General features: G+C 50.2%; 1 protein-coding gene across 6 annotated transcripts in view; it reads right to left on the minus strand.

Moving 5' to 3' along the window:
• The window catches only part of PITPNM1 (phosphatidylinositol transfer protein membrane associated 1), a 393,174-nt gene that overhangs the window by 294,893 nt on the left and 78,405 nt on the right, over positions 1 to 19,876 (minus strand). The window contains exon 1 of one of the 6 annotated variants that reach the window (XM_085651657.1): positions 4,551 to 4,794. The exons of 4 other annotated variants lie outside the window; for them this stretch is intronic. The gene's annotated coding sequence lies outside the window, so the exon portion shown is untranslated. Of the gene's footprint in view, positions 1 to 4,550; positions 4,795 to 19,876 lie in introns of those variants that run through there. One more of the 6 variants, XM_085651655.1, reaches the window with a different exon arrangement.

The raw sequence follows: 19,876 nt of genomic DNA on the forward strand, positions 1-19,876 counted from the left end.
AATGTCCTGTGCCCAGTCCTTAATCTGTAAACCAATATGGGCCATGGCCTAAGGCTTTCCCAGATGGATGCAGCCGGCTCTATTGAAGGTCCGGGTGCAAACAACAGGGCTACCTAGTCTTGATTCCACCACATGCCTCTTTACTCCACCACCAGACACTTCCTGCCCCTTGATCTCACTCGTACAGGTTCTTTTTGTTCCTACTTTCTCCCTTTGTCATTGTTTTTTTGTGATTCTCATCTTTCTCCTTTCCCCCTCCTACCTTTTCTCTCCTGCTCCGGCTCAAAGTCTGGTGAGGAAAAACAAGTGCTGGTCCCTACAGATCAGAGCCTGAGGGCTCAACCCGCAACTGCGGACTTAAGTGCCGTCTCAGCCACCCTGATGGATGGAGCACGGTCTGTCAAATCCTAAATTAGGCCCTTAGTTCCTCCAGTACTTCATTTATTACAATAGAAATGGCATTATTGTGCATGCCACAGAAGGTCCGTGTATTTTCTCTTAAGCCCAGTCACATGTACCTTAACATATGCTCCAGATCTGTCACAGAAGGGAGGGAAAAATACCCTAAAATCTTTATAATAGGAACTTCAACATGGTACTCCTTTTACAATTTAGCCTGACCCGGTGACCAACTGCTGTGAGCCATCAGAGATGCATGTGGACACTAAACAGTTATTTCAGATAATGTCTTTATCAGAAAGCTTCTTAAACCAATCTATAGAGACCTTATCGGAGTAGGACTTCACACAGGATGTTCCCATCGCCAGCAGACTGCCTTCTTTAAAAATGCATTCACTGCCACCTGCAACCCAGCAAATTTTTCTCATTCTAGGAGGCGGGAATATATTTCAAAGCTCCCACCGTTTTTTATTCTGTACTCCTGAAGTTTGTTAGACCTCCTCAGCACCAAAATTAATCTCAGAGTTCTTCACTTTGCCAATGCTTGTTTTAAACAGCTGGATTGTGTACCCTGGAACACGTGCATGTGCGTAAACATATGAATGCGTGGGATTCGCATAATTCCTTAATAAAACTTTTTTTAAAGCCTACTGTAGTAATAAGAACAAAACAAAAGAGGATTGCTTAAAATGCATGTATGATAAACAAGCATTTTCAATGCAATAGGTTTCGCATTTGCGAGCATTTAAGCTATTGGCATTGTAAATGACAGACAATGCCTTTTAGTTATGTGTTTTTAAATGCAAAACATATATAAAAGGCATTGTTATTTCTAATGTCAATAGCTCTCTCTCTTGCAAATGCGAGACCACTTTAATGGTGTCTGCGCCGCTTTCTTTAGACGCTGATCGCCTTTTTCAGGTTACAGTAAGCAGCATCTAAAGAAAGATGCGCGGACACCATTAAAGTGAAAGCGCATTTGGGGCGCTTTCACCCAAAGCAGAAAAAAATAATATTAAGAAAACTTTTATAGCGCGGCTGCTAAAGTGAACGCAGCCCGTGCTGTTAATTAACTAAACAAATATGTGCGGCTGCTAAAGTGAAGGCGGCCTGCGCTGTAAATTAAATAATTAAAGAAGTGCGTCCGCTAATGTGAAAGCGGACCAGACGCAAATTAAATAAATACATTACCATTAATATAAAAGTGTGCAGTGTGCTGCAGTGTCGTGGTTGGAATAGGGGAAGATGATTAAAGAAAATAGTGCTCACCGACTACATAAAGCAGACCGTGTAACAACACAAGTAAAATGTCCAGGCGTTATGGGAGGTTACTAATACAGACAAGGCGGTATCAAGGAGGGACTTCGAAAGCCTATTCACAAATGAAAACCAACGATTTTGCAAGGACAGTAATGGGAGCCAATTGAAAAGATGGGCGGGAAATGGGCGGAGCTTGTATGCCAGATCTCAATACGGCATGCCTCACAGAGCAGCGCATGCGCTGCACAGGCTAGACCTAAAAACTATGATAATTTATTGTACTTTTGAAATGTAAAATATTCCTTAATGCACGGCAATGCAAGCCCTCCGTGGGAGGCATAATGATACGAAAAAACAGCCAATACCATGAGGTGAGCAAAATATACCTATCTGGGAGGAACAAGAGACATGAAGCAAACTGTGCTGTCAAGCCAGAGCGAAAAAGCTGATGACCGTTCGTAATCGAATCTGCTATATACAATATTAAAGTTGCTTAAATTAATTTAATTAAGATTCTTTGTTTCTGAACAGGAAGTCATGGCAATAGAAACCATTTATGTTAAAAAGTAGAGAAGTAAATAAGACACAGTAAATCCCTATTAGGGCAACCACATAAGAGAGGTGACCCCTCCAGGCGAGCACCGCCTCCGACAGATGAACCACCTTATTTAAAATCAAAGACTAGTCAGCAAACTTCGATGTCTAAATTAGCATGCAAATAAAATTTGCATTGAACCTTCAAGAGAAGTCAGGCTGGATTAGTTGGCGGAGAGTAGTGCAATAAATGAGGTCATGCTAGAAGCAACAGAGCCGTAGTAATGTATGGGTTAGCGGTCTAGATCATGCATAGAACCTTCTGAGTGTTCTGTTTTGGGGTGTTTGTCTTTATGGCAGGTAGTGTTCGGCATCAGTCACTGGTGGGCTGCTCTGCTGACGATGGATGGAGCCCGTCCACTCAACAATAAACTCAAGCCACTTTTATGGACAAGACAAGGAGTCATCTGTGTTCTTGCTTTCCACACCCGGCTTGTATTCTTCACCCTTAAGTGTGGTTGGGGCCGAGTGGAGAAGACCAGTTCTATTTGTTGTGAAGTGCCTAGACTAGTTCAGCTTTACCAGTGGACTACAGACACAATTAGCTAGTGCATCTGTTCCTGTTGGAATTTAGTCTGGTGTCTAGTAGAGAAGGCTGGTTCCACTTGTTGTGTTGTGCCTGGAGTAGCTAAGCTTTACCAAAAGAATATAGTAAAAATTACCCAATGTAGCTCTTCCTGTTGTAATTTTGGTTGGTGTGGTGTAGAGAAGGTCAGTTCCTCTTGTGTTGTAGTGTCTATAATAGCTAAACATTACCAGTGGACTATTGGAAAAATGTGCTAATTTCATGGATGCCAGTGACAAGGGCCTATGAGGGGTACTCGACCATAAACGCGGTCTTGTCCTTAAACGTAGCTCTCAGAAAAATTAGATACTGTATCTGAAGTTGCTTTACGTACACTGTATAAGTCCCAAATTATTTGGGCATATCCCTAAACCTTAAGACTAGGAAGTCCAAATCCAGTCTAGCGCCTCCTATGGATAAGCGTTTCAAAAGTGGAAGGTAAACATTCCATACTTGGCCCTCTAACTTTGCAAAACGGAGAAGTGACTATGAATTATCGATCGGTTCAGGAACACAGCAGGGTTTTTAGCTACATTGGCTCCTAGCCGTGCTTTGCCATTACACATTCCCATGCCCGAAACAAATCGGAGACCCATCACAACTGAAGACATCTTAACAGTATGGGCAACGAGTGAGTGAATTACACATACATGTTTTGGTGTTTAGCTTATAACATCATCCCATCCTCAGTTCTAGCGCTGAAGTATTATCAATGCGCCACAGTTTGTTCTGAAGCCACCTTGATCGATCACTATCAGACGGTGTGCAGGAACCCAGTCTTGGAGGTGCTGCAGGGGGAATTTTGTGAATATCTACGCGGAGGCAAGCAGCCAGAGAACGGTCAGTACCATTCTCCATGCCACTTACCTTGAAAATAGGGATCATCTAACACCATGCTCTGCTAAGAGTCAGGAACTTCTGAAGTGCTAAGACAAGTGGTGAAAGCCACAGAAAATGATAATGCCCAGTCGGAAAGTTAACTTTGATATATTGAAACAGGTAGGCTACCAAGGCCTTACGCTGCTGAAGATTTAGGTACACGGATAATGGAATTAATTGTGTTCTCATGGGCATCAAACAAAACCACATCAGGCAGGAATGCCATCGCATTGGCCGCAGGTAGGTTGTGTGTAGATCGACAAAGAAAGCTTGCCGCTGAGAGTCTGAGATTGTGGCCTACTCAACTGAGGAAGTGAGTCCTCAAAGTACCGAAACACCCTTCAGCCTCCCAGTCTTAAGGCCTGCAGAACTGGACACTAATTCTGGGTTTCATACCCATTTCTCCCAGGGCCTTTTTATTCATAGAAGATGGATTCATTTAATCTGAAGTTATGTTTCTGACAGGTGGGCGTGGCTTCTGAAGGACCAGAGATGGGATGATCTGTGGTGAAGCATGGACTCTCAAGGATGGGCATCACCTGGAGTCGGTGTCAATAACAGGCCGCAGGTAAGGCACTGGCACCATTCATGAGACCTCGAGTATAACAATTTATTTTTTTACCCCTAGTTTTTCTAAATAAACCCCTAGTTAAAGCTCTCAGCCATACCCAAAAAAGAGCAGTTTCTGAATCTGGCAGCACACCCGCGGCCACACACGATGGCGCATTCTGTCGTGATCACACCGCCACCACAGCGCGGGAACTTTACAAGTGCGCCCACAAGGCATGGCCCAGAACAGCGTGTTTCGGGCATCGGTGTTTCTTGGCTTCGTCAGAGCAGAGCAAGAACTCACCTGCGGGCCTGGCAGTGCCCCCGAAAGAAGGACGCCAACGCTCGGTGCCAAGTGAGATGTAATGGCAGCCTCAGCAAGGACATTCTAGGACCAGCGGTCCCTCTGTGGACCACGCCCCTCCAGCCTCCCAGCAAGTCTGTCCTCCCAGCCTACCCGCTCCCTTGCGGTACGCAGGGGCCTCGTGCGGACTCAGTACACCCCCTCGCCCCCGCCGCCGTCGGAGGAGCCGCTTCCGAGCCACAATGAGGTGGGAGCTTCGCATGTTCACAGTCCTTTCTGCTTCCCTTCTGCTGACAGCAGCACTTCCTCCTCCCTTGCTGCTAGTCTTACAACACGCAACGTACCCAAAGTCCTTCCTTAATTATTTTTTTTGCAGCGTTTTATATAGCGCGAACTTGACCCGAATCCAATCGGGTATCAGAGCGCTTTACATAGCACCAGTTACGTTACATGAGGACACACATTCATTCTTTCTGAGGCACCGGGAGATGAAGTGATTTGCCCAGAATCACAGGATGTTCAGCGTCATTACCGGGACTCGAACCCAGTTCCCCAGGTCCGAGGCGGAGCGCCCGAGTGTTAGGCCAACTCCTCTCCCTGAATTCATTCTTTTCAGCGTTACACGTGTCGGCAAACATCTACCCAGGGAGACGAGCATAGTTCTCAAGGTATCTCCTTCCTTTTGAGCTTCTAGCTGGTGAGAGAGGTCCCTACCCAGGTTTGGCGCTCTGTAGGGTTGTCAGATCCCTGGCAGGAGTCGCTAGAGGTAGGGTCCGAGGCTCTCTTTGATCCAAGCGTCACCGTTGCAGGTTCTGACCCCTGACCTTTCACAAATGAGGTCCATTTCAGAAGCTGGCTGTGGCCTTGGGCACCACCGAATGTTCCTCGGACGCCTGTGCCAGCCTTTGTCTGCTTATTCTGCCATTCACGTTTCCAATCTTAACTACTAAATATGCAGAACCCATCATCTGCTCCCTGCCTTGTGTCTAGCTTCCTGCTCTAGCAAGATTTTTATTAATCTGTCATTAAAACCTCCTTCCGCTACAAAGGGGCTTTCCCCTCTTCATTCAACAAACCCACCAGCGGTGGTGTGCACATAACATACTGACTGCACCTTGTCATTTCAAGTGTACAAACATTTACATTCCATTTCTTTATTGCCCCATGTGAGAAGGTGGCCTGATATATGCTGTTCACTACTTCTAGTGGGGACCCTGTATCAGTCCAAACAACCCCTTATGGTGATTGGTTAAAGACAACCTTATATGAAAGCTATCCTAGTGGTAGCTATGGAGAGCAGCCTTCAAGCTAAATCTTGAAGGAATGTAAAGCAGCTTGTTCTACCAGTCTATAACCTCTTGAATGATCAAATAAAGGACAACCACACCAGGTATATATTCAAAATATATGTATTTAAGATAAAACACACACCTCTAGTCTATTTATGAGACTAGAGTTCGAAGTACTTAAGTTACAAGTCTGCAATCAACAATAATAGCACAAATACACGTTTGGGCCCTAGGGGCGTACCAAACCATATACCAAATAAGTGGTATAAGAACCACGACTGGAATAGACACAAGGCCTAGAGCCTGTAGAATCGCTGGAACCACCCAAGGTAGTGACACAGGGGACCCACGGGGACTGTATGCAGTGTGTGAACACAACCACGGGTTCCCGTTAGCTTCTATGGGCAATGTCGCGGTTGGAAATTTAAAGATTAGAGACACTTAGAATCGAGTCAGGACCAAACCCTTTTGGACTTAAGAAGTTCTAGGGCTAGCACCCACGGGAGCACCGGAGTACTCGAGTTACCTCACCCAGGGAAGCCAGGTGCATAGGTATCTTTTGGTGTCGGGTCGCGTCGTCGATTACAATGGAAGCTGGCGAAGAACTGCTGCTGCCGTGAAGAGGAGAAGTGTCCGAAGAGATCCAAGACTGGATCTAGGATGGAAGGAACCTGGAAGCAGAGGGGACAGAATCTGGGTCACTAGCCAGTGACCGAGGGCAGGATGGACCAATGCCCACAGATGTCGGGTGCTTCAGGTGAGTTGATGGGTGTCTTGACTCTTCAGCCACGAGGTCCAGGAGGCACCGATGACGACCAGGAGCTGGATCTGAGCTGCCACATGAAGTCTGTCAAATGCTGCGGTGTCGACGAGCAGATTGGACCCAACAAGCCTTGGCAACGGCAAGTCACTGGAAATCAGACAAAGGACTGCGGTGCAGACCAGCAAGGTCTGAGGGGCTCACCCAGCAAGGGTAAGTCAGGGCACGTCTGGAGCAACCAGGAAAGCCCAAGTAAAAGAGGAGTTGCCTTCGTGAGGACATACTAGTCAACGGACTAGCGATCGACCGCTCGAGGCTCCTTCGCGCACTTGAAACTGGCCAACTGGTCACTCGTGGAGTGGAGGCCAGCAATCTTCGGTGCAGGAGGTGCTCAAGGCTGGGGCTACTTGGAGCCCAAAGCACAACTTCGAGGAAGTTCCAGAAAATAGTGTTGCTGCAAAAGTTCACGGTGTCCAGGGGTCACAGTTCCACGTCACCCAGGATAGCCATGGGCCTCAGCTTTGCTGTGGACTCAGGGTAGCCTCGGGGAAGTCTGGAAATCCACCTCTGGTGATGCAAAGACTTCGGTGTCCGACGGGAGCTTTAGTGATGCAGACCGGTCAGTTGCTTCTTTGGTGCCTGCCAAGCAGGGGAGTCACTCCTTGACCCCAAGGGAGATTTCTTCAGTCTTCTAGTCCGGATAGAACGTCGAAGCTCCAGGATATATATTGCAGAGATTCGTCCAGGGTAATCTAAAGTCTCAAGGACTGGGTTCCCATACTTATACTAAGTTTGGGGTTTGGACATACTCTGAGGACCCACCTATGGGAGGGTTTGGAAAGAGGGGTGGTTACACCCATTTCCTTTGTCCAGTTTTGCGCCAGAGCAGGGGCAGGTAGCCCCTGCAACCGGTTTGAACTGGACTATGCACAGGGACACCAAGTGTGCCCCAAGTGCAGGACTTCAAAGCACCAGAGAGTGCTCCCGCCCAGCCCCAATACACATCTGCCTGTCTGGGGAGGTACCTTCAACAGGAAACCTATTGTCCAGGCCTCCCCTGCCGGAGTTTCGGTCAGCAGCAGGAAACCAGACCCGTGTCTGTGGCAGAGGCATCCATTTTGTGATGCAAGGGCTCAAGAAAGTCTTACCGGGTTAGACCAGTGTGAACATGTCTCTCCCTCTAGAAGGGTGGAATGCTACCCCCGCCACCAGAACTGGCGGAGGGTAGTATTCCAAAGCGTTTGACACCAAACACGACATGTTTCCGTGCAGCCATCCCAAAGTTAGCATTTACCGCGAAGTTATGATGCACTTAAGAGTATATGGTCAGGCTGCACCACAAACAGCATCAGAGGAGATACTCCGAACGCTGCAGAGGGGCTCTGCTCATGCAGGGGCACCCTCTCACGTAAAAACCAAGCACTCTGCCTTCAGGATTGTTAAGGCCTGACATAGGAGTGACTTATAGGTTTTATATGTGTGTGCAATGGTAGTGATATAGGTAGCCTATACCACAGTAAGGGTTGCAAGCACACCCTTGCCCAGGCTGCAGTAGCAGACCTGTGGTGCCATTTTGGAGTGCTTCCCAGGGGTGGCATAATACATGCTGCAGCCCCTGGTAGGCCACCGAGGTACCTATGCCCTAGTTACATAGTATACCATATACTAGGGGCTTATAAGGCACTCCAGAATCCAATTAGATATGTACCTAATGTACATGAAACCATTTTAGAGAGGAAACAGCTAGGCTGTGGTCCTGCTTAGCAGGGCCACAGCCAGACTAAGGTCGAAAAACAGTGAAACACCAGCAAAAAGTGGGGGTACCCATGTGAAGCAGATCCTACTCTCCTACAGGAGGGCGGTGTGCATCCTCGGGGGTGATCGGGGTGCGTGGGAGGGTCGGGGTGATCAGGGTGCGTGGGATATCAGGGTGCGTGGGATGGTGGTGTGCACCCTCGGGGGTGATCGGGGTGCGTGGGAGGGCGGTGTGCACCCTCGGGGTGATCGTGGTGCCTGGGAGTCTCACAGCCAGGATGTCTTCAATAGATACCTTCTGGGTTTCCACCTCACACTTTCTCTGCAAGCCACATGACTTCTCCTCAATTGTTCCCTGCACCAGCCTTCATAACTTTCTGATTTCATCCTGCCTCACTCTGCCCTTTCTCCCACTGACTCCTGCCTCCCTACAATAGCCTTCAGTCTCACCCGCCATTTGTGCACTATTACAACAATCTAAAGACAAATGTGTAGGGATCTGTTAAAAAAGGCCCAACAAGCAGTAAGAAGTCCAACGTAAATTCACAGTCCTTGAATTAAGTAAGAGCTCGACCCCAGCTCAGGGGCATTCACTGTGCGAGGTTGTGTCTTTGAGTGCATGTAGTGTCAGATGTGAGAAGAGCGGTGCGTTTTTAAAAATTAACCAGTTACATATTTTTAATTTTCTAAGGATGTGCATCTGTTGTGCTTACATTTTTATAAAGATTTGTAGAAGTGTGCAATGTTTGTACTATTTTAATGTATGTTTTCATATATTTTCGAATATTTGCACAACGAGTTGTATCTGGTGTCTTCAGCGTCTATAATTACATGACCATTTTTTAAATTTTATTAAACTGGGTTATGTGAGGCTAGTGATATTAGCGTTCTTCCTTCCCGTCTTTGATTTCTGCTTCCCTTGCAGTACCCGTGAGTGGACATGTGTGGAGCTTGACTTCCACGGCTTGGCTGCAGTGGAAAGTGAAAGGGAGTCTGTGAGTAAATGACTTAGTGAGTGGATACATAGAGGATGAGTTCATAGGGGAGTGAATTGGTTGAAAAAGTGCATGGACAGAGGACAACCATATTAATACACGGAGTGAGTACACAAATACAGTAATCAGTGAGTGTATGAATACAGTAGTGAGTGAGTGCATGGATGGAAGATGACCACATTAATATAGTAATGAGTGAGTATGAATATAGTAATGAGTGAGTGCATGGACGGAGGATGAGCACAATAATATAGTAATGAGTGAGTGCATGACTACAGAAATGAGTGCATGAATACAACGAGTGCAAGAATTGGTGAGTGCATGAACACAGTAACAAGTGAGTGCAAGAATACAGTAATGAATGCATGCATACAGCAATGAGTGAGTTCATGGACAAAGGACAAGCACATTAATACTGTAATGAGTGAGTGCATTAATACAGTAGTGAGTGAGTATATGAATACAGTAATGAGTGAGTACATGGACGGAGCACGAGCACATTAATACAGTAATGAGTGAGTGCAGGACTACAGAAATTAGTGCATAAATACAGTAATGAGTGAGTGCAAAAATTGGTGAGTGGATGAACACAGTAATAGTGAGTGCATGAATGCAGAAATGAAGTGCACAAATGCAGCAATGAGTGCATGAACTGGAGTGTGCATAAACACAGTAATGAGTGCATAAATACTGTAATGAGTGAGTGCATGAATTGGTGAGTGCATAAATACAATATTGAATGAGTGCATGAATACAGTAATGAGTGAGTGTATGAATTGGTGAGTGCCTGAACACAGTAAGCAGTAAATAGATAGAGGCAGACAGGTCACATTCAGTGCTTAATTTGAGCCAATGGTTTGCAGTGCTTGTCACCGCATTTAATTGTCAGCACAGGCACTTATGACACTGTCACATGGTGGCCTATTTGTCTAAATTACAGATGAATACAACAGTTGTTTATTAATTCAATATACATTAAACTTACTAATAACTGCCACTTAAGCCATTCTTACAGCTCTGGGGGACTGGAATAGTGTAAACTGTCAAACTTGTAGGGTGTGAAGGTTTGTATTTGTGTTGGTTCTGTCATTGGAGGCTCTAGCAGGGGCAGTGGGTTGTGCAAACTTATTTGACTTCATGACAAGGCCCCTGGCACTTATTTACAAATTAAGAACACGACATTCCAATATTAAAGGCCTTAGGTAGAGACAGCAGCAATAACAAAATGCCAAGAATGACTTATATGGTCAGTGTAAGCCTCACTTATCAAAAAGGGGACAAGGGGAGTGGCCCATCCAAGGATTGCATTCTCCCAATGAGACACTACAAAACCAGAATAGACAATCTGGATGTGAGAGTAACCACAGGAATTCAGGAGGTTTCAAGGATGCCCTTAACTGTAAGGTGTGGGTTTCTAAAAAACAAATATCCAATTTTGGGATGGTCTAATCTGTTATTGTAGTGCAAGCCTTGTACCAGGGCTGGGTACCTTCATGTCAAGAGAACCTACCATGCATCGAGAATTACCACCATGTTATGTTATTGTAAATTTATAACGCGCACAGATACTCCTAAGAGTGTCCCGGCGCGAGCTACAAGGACAATAAGACAATGGAGGTTAAAACAGATGAGTTTTGAGATGTTTCCTGAACAGGTTGGAGTCCTGGATAGCACGCAGAGATAGCGGTAGGGCGTTCCACAGCTTGGTGGCCTTAAAGGCAAGAGATCTGCCCCCCATACGTTGAAGGCGAACGCCGGGGGTGGAAGTGAGTAGCTGCGATGAAGATCTCAGAAGTCTGGTGGGCTGGTAGAAGGAAAAACGCTTCTTTAGATAGGAAGGGCCTCCGTCATATAGGGCACGATGGGCAATGACCAAGGCCTTGAATTCAACACGCTTTCTGACAGGGAGCCAGTGTAGTTGACGAAGCGAAGAAGAAATACAATTCCTGATAGGAAGATTAACCACCAGCCGAGCCGCAGCATTCTGGATTACCTGGAGTTTTTTTAACAAGTAATCAGGTAGGCCAATATAGAGACCATTTGCATAATCAAGGCGGGAAAGAATCAGAGCCCGGACTACCGTCTCTTTGGCTGATCTGGGCAACAGAGGAAGAAACTTTCTCAAGGATCTGAGTATGCCGAAACAGCAACCTGTAAGCTTATTGATCTGGGGCAGAAAGGACAGCTGCTCGTCAAACCAGATACCTAAGTTTCTAACTGGATGACCCGTGCAAGCTGGAGGAGAAAAAGCAGGGGGCCAAATGGAATCCCTAAAATTGGGAGGATATTTGCCGTAGAGCAAGATTTCAGTCTTCTCCTCATTGCATTTCAACTGGGCGGCCGATAACCATTGAAAGACAGCGGACAGACAAATCTGTACTCTGGATGTGGAAAAGTCAGTCTTGTTCCAAGTAAACAGGAGCTGAGTGTCATCGGCGTATGCAACGACCTTAGCCCCCCCTTCCTCCGCCAGTTGAACCAGTGGCGTGACGTAAAGATTGAAAAGCAGAGGGCTCAGCGAGGAGCCCTGAGGAACACCAGTGGAAACAGGTTGAGGAGGAGACTCAAAAGGTGGGAGCCAGACCTGTTGTGAGCGTGCTGTCAGAAAAGATTCCATTATGCCACTGCAAGCATTATGCAGGGGTGGGCATCTATTTGATGAAAATAACCTGCAAATATCAAGAATTTCTGCCATTGTACATTTGAAAATTTCCCCCTTCACTCAGTAAACCTTAGTCCATCGTCAGATTAGCCCCATCACTCAGTAATCCCTATCACATGCTCGGATTAGCCCCAGCACTCAGTAATCTTAGCGCATGCTCGGATTAGCCTCATCACTCAGTAATCTTTAGTGCATATTCAGATTCGCACCATCACTCAATTATCCTTAGCGCATGTTTGGATTAGCCACATCACTCAGTAATCCTTAGTGCATACTCGCATTATCCCCATCACTCAGTCATCCTTAGTGTCGACTCGGATTAGCACCATTACTGTGTAATCTTGAGCGCATGCTCAGATTAGCACCATCACTCAGTAGTCCTTAGCGCATGTATGGATTATCACCCTTACTCAGTAATTCTCAGTGCATGTTCGAATTTGCCCAATCACTCAGTAATCCTTAGCGCATTGTTCGGATTAGCCCCATCCCTCAGTAATCCTAGCGCATGTTCGAATTAGCCCCATCACTCAGTAATCCTAGCGCATGTTCGAATTAGCCCCATCACTCAGTTATTCCTTAGCACATGGTCAGATTAGTAGAAAGATACCTCGGCTAGCAGGACGTCTCCCTTAAACCCTCAGATGAAGGTAGAGAGCTACCTCAACTTGCAGCAGCCAGCAAGATGTCCCTTAAATCTTCACATGCCAATGGATGGGTACCTCAGTTTGCAGCAGGACGTACCTCAAACCCTTCAATGTCAGTAGAGGTACCTCAGCTTGCAGCAGGGCGTCCCTATAAACTTCTAACCGTCAGATATCAGTGGAGAGGTACCTTGGCTTGCAGCAGGGCGTCCCATTAACCCTTAGATGTCATGTGGAGAGGTACCTCAGCTTGCAGAGGGACATCCCTAAACCCCCCTGATGTCAATAGAAAGGTACCTCAGCTTGCAGCAGGCCATCCATTAAACCATCAGATGTTCGTGGAGAGGTAGCACAGCTTGTCCAGTAAACCCTCAGATGTCCACAGAACGTCTTGTAAACCCTCAGATGTCAGTAGAGAGGTACCACAACTTGCAGCAGGAGATTCCTAAAGTCAGAAGCAGGGTGTAGTACCACAATCAGTTACTAGGGGTACAGGGGCGTGTCTTGGACTTCTAGGTGTAGCAGGTCCAGGTATGCTCATCTGCAGAAGGTGTGTGAAGCGGGCCCAGGGATGCTCATCTGCAGGGGGTGTGTGAAGCGGGCCCAGGGATGCTCATCTGCAGGGGGTGTGTGAAGCGGGCCCAGGGATACTCATCTGCAGGGGGTGTGTGAAGCGGGCCCAGGGATACTCATCTGCAGGGGGTGTGTGAAGCGGGCCCAGGGATACTCATCTGCAGGGGGTGTGTGAAGCGGGCCCAGGGATACTCATCTGAAGGGGGTGTGTGAAGCGAGCCCAGGGATGCTCATCTGCAGGGGGTGTGTGAAGCGGGCCCAGGGATGCTCATCTGCAGGGTGTGTGTGAAGCGGGCCCAGGGATACTCATCTGCAGGGGGTGTGTGAAGCGGGCCCAGGGATACTCATCTGCAGGGGGTGTGTGAAGCGGGCCCAGGGATGCTCATCTGCAGGGGGGGGGGGGGTGAAGCGGGCCCAGGGATGCTCATCTGCAGGGGGTGTGTGAAGCGGGCCCAGGGATACTCATCTGCAGGGTGTGTGTGAAGCGAGCCCAGGGATGCTCATCTGCAGGGGGTGTGTGAAGCGGGCCCAGGGATGCTCATCTGCAGGGGGTTGTGAAGCGGGCCCAGGGATGCTCATCTGCAGGGGGTGTGTGAAGCGGGCCCAGGGATACTCATCTGCAGGGGGTTGTGAAGCGGGCCCAGGGATGCTCATCTGCAGGGTGTGTGTGAAGCGGGCCCAGGGATGCTCATCTGCAGGGGGTTGTGAAGCGGGCCCAGGGATGCTCATCTGCAGGGTGTGTGTGAAGCGAGCCCAGGGATGCTCATCTGCAGGGGGTGTGTGAAGCGGGCCCAGGGATGCTCATCTGCAGGGGGTGTATGAAGCGGGCCCAGGGATGCTCACCTGCAGGGGGTGTGTGAAGCCGTCCCAGGGATGCTCATCTGCAGGGGGTGTGTGAAGCCGTCCCAGGGATGCTCATCTGCAGGGGGTGTGTGAAGCGGGCCCAGGGATGCTCATCTGCAGGGGGTTGTGAAGCGGGCCCAGGGATACTCATCTGCAGGGGGTGTGTGAAGCGGGCCCAGGGATGCTCATCTGCAGGGGGTGTGTGAAGCGGGCCCAGGGATGCTCACCTGCAGGGGGTGTGTGAAGCCGTCCCAGGGATGCTCATCTGCAGGGGGTGTGTGAAGCCGTCCCAGGGATGCTCATCTGCAGGGGGTGTGTGAAGCGAGCCCAGAGATGCTCATCTGCAGGGGGTGTGTGAAGCGGGCCCAGGGATACTCATCTGCAGGGTGTGTGTGAAGCGGGCCCAGGGATGCTCATCTGCAGGGGGTGTGTGAAGCGGGCCCAGGGATACTCATCTGCAGGGGGTGTGTGAAGCGGGCGGGCCTAGGGATGCTCATCTGCAGGGGGTGTGTGAAGCGGGTCCAGGGATGCTCATCTGCAGGGGGTGTGTGAAGCGGGCCCAGGGATACTCATCTGCAGGGGGTGTGTGAAGCGAGCCCAGGGATGCTCATCTGCAGGGGGTGTGTGAAGCGGGCCCAGGGATGCTCATCTGCAGGGTGTGTGTGAAGCGAGCCCAGAGATGCTCATCTGCAGGGGGTGTGTGAAGCGGGCCCAGGGATGCTCATCTGCAGGGGGTGTGTGAAGCGGGCCTAGGGATACTCATCTGCAGGGTGTGTGTGAAGCGAGCCCAGGGATGCTCATCTGCAGGGGGTGTGTGAAGCGAGCCCAGGGATGCTCATCTGCAGGGGGTGTGTGAAGCGGGTCCAGGGATGCTCATCTGCAGGGGGTGTGCGAAGCGGGCCCAGGGATACTCATCTGCAGGGGGTGTGTGAAGCGAGCCCAGGGATGCTCATCTGCAGGGGGTGTGTGAAGCGGGTCCAGGGATGCTCATCTGCAGGGGGTGTGTGAAGCGGGTCCAGGGATGCTCATCTGCAGGGGGTGTGTGAAGCAGGCCCAGGGATGCTCATCTGCAGGGGGTGTGTGAAGCGAGCCCAGGGATACTCATCTGCAGGGGGTGTGTGAAGCGGGCCCAGGGATGCTCATTTGCAGGGGGTGTGTGAAGCGGGCCCAGGGATACTCATCTGCAGGGGGTGTGTGAAGCGAGCCCAGGGATGCTCATCTGCAGGGGGTGTGTGAAGCGGGCCCAGGGATGCTCATCTGCAGGGGGTGTGTGAAGTGGGCCCAGGGATGCTCATCTGCAGGGGGTGTGTGAAACGGGCCCAGGGATGCTCATCTGCAGGAGGTGTGTGAAGCGGGCCCAGGGATGCTCATCTGCAGGGGGTGTGTGAAGCGGGCCCAGGGATGCTCATCTGCAGGGGGTTGTGAAGCCGGCCCAGGGATACTCATCTGCAGGGGGTGTGTGAAGCGGGCCCAGGGATGCTCATCTGCAGGGGGTGTGTGAAGCGGGCCCAGGGATGCTCATCTGCAGGGGGTGTGTGAAGCGGGCCCAGGGATACTCATCTGCAGGGGGTGTGTGAAGCGGGCCCAGGGATACTCATCTGCAGGGGGTGTGTGAAGCGGGCCCAGGGATGCTCATCTGCAGGGGGTGTGTGAAGCGGGCCCAGGGATGCTCATCTGCAGGGGGTGTGTGAAGCGGGCCCAGGGATGCTCATCTGCAGGGGGTGTGTGAAGCGGGCCCAGGGATGCTCATCTGCAGGGGGTGTGCAGTTTTCGGGTTTAGTGAAGTGGCTTTTGTCTCCCTGGACAGGCTTCTCAGAGGTGCGGATATTTGCTTGGGCGTTGCGTGTACTACTGTAATTGAGGTTGTATTCTTGGCTCTCCAGCATTGTAGGTGGGAGTGTTTGTATTTCTACCAAATACCCACAGTTTAACTACACAAATGGAGTGCACCCCAAAAAACAACTGTGAAGGGAGGAAGGAGGAGTGAAGGAGAAGGAATTCAGAACGGAAAACACAAACAATGTGCAGCTTCTGTTCTCAAAGTCACTCTTTGTTTGAAATATTCTTAGAACAGAGCTTTAAGTAGCAAAATATTGAATTTTGCTCTACGCCTTGCATAGTAGATGGCAAGCTGGAGACAGACGCTGGAGACAAGACTCCTACTCAGGACAAATTGTGACAGAAGCATTTTCATGAACTATTTCTTCGAGTTGCGCAACCGTCTCATAGTAAAGAAAAGGTTTCCTTGTAACAGCGGCAAGCTGCAGAAGGTGTTGCAAGTGGCCGGGGCATGCAACACTGACCTGCTGTGTCTGCCGAAGGGACACACATGCAACAGTAACTGCTTCGTTGGGCCCAAGCACCTGTGATGCCTCTGGCTCTATTATGTGCACTGCTGCTTATACAGGTGTACTAGCGCCGTGAAGAAGGCAAACATAAGAAGGCAGAAGCGATTGATTAGACATAGAGCCGGGTCTTCAATGCTTTCCTGAAGTGCAACAGATTCTTCAAATAGCGCAAGAATAGCGGGCGAGAGTTCCACAGTTTAGGCGCCACAGCCGAAAAGGCTTCACCGCCCAACCGAGTACAATGGATCTCAGGGACCCAAACGAGGAGACATCAGATGAAAGTAGGGTCATGCCTGGGTCATGGCGTGAGAACTTGTTTCTAAGGTAGGTGGGGCACATATTATAGCAGGCTCCATGGACATGACAAAGTGGCTTGAAGACAATCCTCTTCTCGACTGGGAGCCAGTGGCGGGCATCCAAGGTGGAAGGCGAAGAAGTGTGCCAGGGATGTTTGGCTGACATTTTGAATGTGCTGGAGTTTTCTAAGCACTCTCACAGACGCAGCCAAAAACAGGGAGTCGCAGAACCCTTCCCAGATGTGTGAGTGACCACACTTCGCTCCTGGACCTACTCTTACATAACCTGTCTGGACAATCAGGGTCTGAGTCACAGCTGGTGCATAACTGCCATAGTTTATTTTTAAGCATGAAACAAACATCGCATTTCTGTTATGGTCATTCGTACGCTCCATGATTCAACACTCCATCACATCTATAACGATCATCAACAGTCTGATTAGTTGGTCCATAAATTGCTTACAGCACTTCCCGCACATCTCCCTGAGTGACGGCCTCTTTTTTAGGTGTCTAGCGTTCGCGGCCTCTAGACTTCCCTTGCTACCGATATCTGACTTGGTGGCCGTCAGGCGTCGCCCGGGCTGGAAGGGCCGTGACTGCCTGCGGCCGACCCCATGCTGGCCATTCACCTGCTCCCCAGTGCCCCTGTCATAAGGCATCCCAAGGACACTTTTTTGCGCAGCTCGTCATTCTAGGCTAGTGTGCTTTCCTGTCTGTCTACTTTGTGCTGTTCCGTGGCTTCCTTGCCCGCTCTCAACTTGCAGCTGCGATGGCCACAGTTCGGTGTGGGTGAGCCAACATGGAGAGGTCAAGGTATGCCCGGTGCTGCCCTTGCCCCGTTTGTTTTTAACCACTGTTTCTCCGAAGTACTTCGTTCATATCGGGGGCGGGTTTAAAACATGCCGCCCAATCCCCTGCCCCCATTTTCGCTGGTTTGAAGCACTTTTTTGCGGGCTTCCGGCCTCTGGACTTGAGATAGCCCGCCCTCGAGAGGCGTTCTTCGGGGGCCCCTCGTTGGTCTAGGCGACTCAAAATGGTCGCCAGAACTACTGTCCGATGAACAGCCTTTGGAAGAAGTAGCAAGATTTTTCTCAAAACCCTTAGCAACAGGCACCATGAATAAGACGGCTTATCTAGCTAGGGAGAGATTAGCATCCAGAAAGAAATCTAGATTTTTCATGGACTTCGCTTTCTTCAGGGACACAGGCTAGGCAGGAGGCCAGGATACCACTGCCACTAAACTGTTGAGCACTCCTCTCCGCACGAGCCAATTGCAAGACTCCATACAGTGTGTAAGGGCCAATGAACAATGAGGACTCCCCCAGCAAGCCAAACCAATCCCAAATCATCTTGCATTCTTGCAACAGGTTTCTTTCTTTTGGATTAGTTGTAAGCACCTGAATGCTCAAGGGCAGTCCCGCTCACAGTAATTTACAGAACACTGCCATTAATGAAAGAACATTGAATGCAATCTCAAATAAAAACTCTTTGTGAACATTCTGGTCATGGCTAGTATAGCAGTAAATGTTCCTTGGCGCCCGCACAGTATGGACAGTAGCCAGCCAGATGCATTCAGCACTGATCCAGAAGCTAGATGCCTTCCACACAGACGCAGAAGCGGGCTGCCTTACACACTGATCCAGATGCTAGCTTCCTTCTGCACAGATCCAGATGCCAGCAATCTGCCTTCCTCACCGATCTAGAAGCCAGCCGCCTTCCGCAGCGATCCAGATGCCAGCAATCTGCCTTCCTCACCGATCCAGAAGTGAGCGGTCTTCCACACCAAATCCAGGAGCCAGCTTCTGTTCATACAAAGCCAGCTGCCATCTGCACCTATCCAGAAACCAGCTATCTTCCACGCCGATCCAGAATCCAGGTGCCTTCAACACCGATCCATAAGCCAGCAGCCTTCCACACCGATCTGAAAGCCAGCTGCCTTCCATACCGATCTGAAAGCCAGCAGCCTTCCACACAAAGCCAGAAGCCAGCAGCCTTCCACACCGATCCGGAAGCCAGCTGCCTTCCGCACAAAGCCGGAAGCCAGCTGCCCTCCACACAAAGCCGAAAGCCAGCTGCCCTCCGCACAAAGCCGGAAGCCAGCTGCCCTCCGCACAAAGCCGGAAGCCAGCTGCCCTCCGCACAAAGCCGGAAGCCAGCTGCCCTCCGCACAAAGCCGGAAGCCAGCTGCCCTCCGCACAAAGCCAGAAGCCAGCTGCCCTCCGCACAAAGCCAGAAGCCAGCTGCCCTCCGCACAAAGCCGAAAGCCAGCTGCCCTCTGCACAAAGCCAAAAGCCAGCTGCCCTCCGCACAAAGCCGAAAGCCAGCTGCCCTCCGCACAAAGCCGGAAGCCAGCTGCCCTCCACACAAAGCCAGAAGCCAGCTACCCTCCGCACAAAGCCGAAAGCCAGCTGCCCTCCGCACAAAGCCGGAAGCCAGCTGCCCTCCGCACAAAGCCGGAAGCCAGCTGCCCTCCGCACAAAGCCGGAAGCCAGCTGCCCTCCGCACAAAGCCAGAAGCCAGCTGCCCTCCGCACAAAGCCAGAAGCCAGCTGCCCTCCGCACAAAGCCGAAAGCCAGCTGCCCTCTGCACAAAGCCAAAAGCCAGCTGCCCTCCGCACAAAGCCGAAAGCCAGCTGCCCTCCGCACAAAGCCGGAAGCCAGCTGCCCTCCACACAAAGCCAGAAGCCAGCTACCCTCCGCACAAAGCCGGAAGCCAGCTGCCCTCCGCACAAAACCAGAAGCCAGCTGCCCTCTGCACAAAGCCAGAAGCCAGCTGCCCTCCGCACAAAGCCAGAAGCCAGCTGCCCGCCACAGAAAGCCAGATGCCAGCTGCCCTCCACAGAAAGCCAGATGCCAGCTGCCCTCCACAGAAATCCAGATGCCAGCTGCCCCGCACACAAAGCCAGAAGCCAGCTGCCCTCCACACAAAGCCAGATGCCAGCTGCCCCGCACACAAAGCCAGAAGCCAGCTGCCCTCTACACAAAGTCAGAAGCCAGCTGCCCTCCACACAAATCAAGAAGCCAGCCGCCCTCCACACAAATCAAGAAGCCAGCCGCCCTCCACACAAAGCAAGAAGCCAGCTGCCTTCCGCAGCGATCGAGAAGCCAACCGCCATCTGTAGTAATCCAGAAGCCAGTTACCTTCCGCAGCAATCCAGAAGCCAA

The sequence above is a fragment of the Triturus cristatus genome, chromosome 4_1 (genome assembly GCF_964204655.1).
Source record: "Triturus cristatus chromosome 4_1, aTriCri1.1, whole genome shotgun sequence".
Lineage (NCBI taxonomy): Eukaryota > Metazoa > Chordata > Amphibia > Caudata > Salamandridae > Triturus > Triturus cristatus.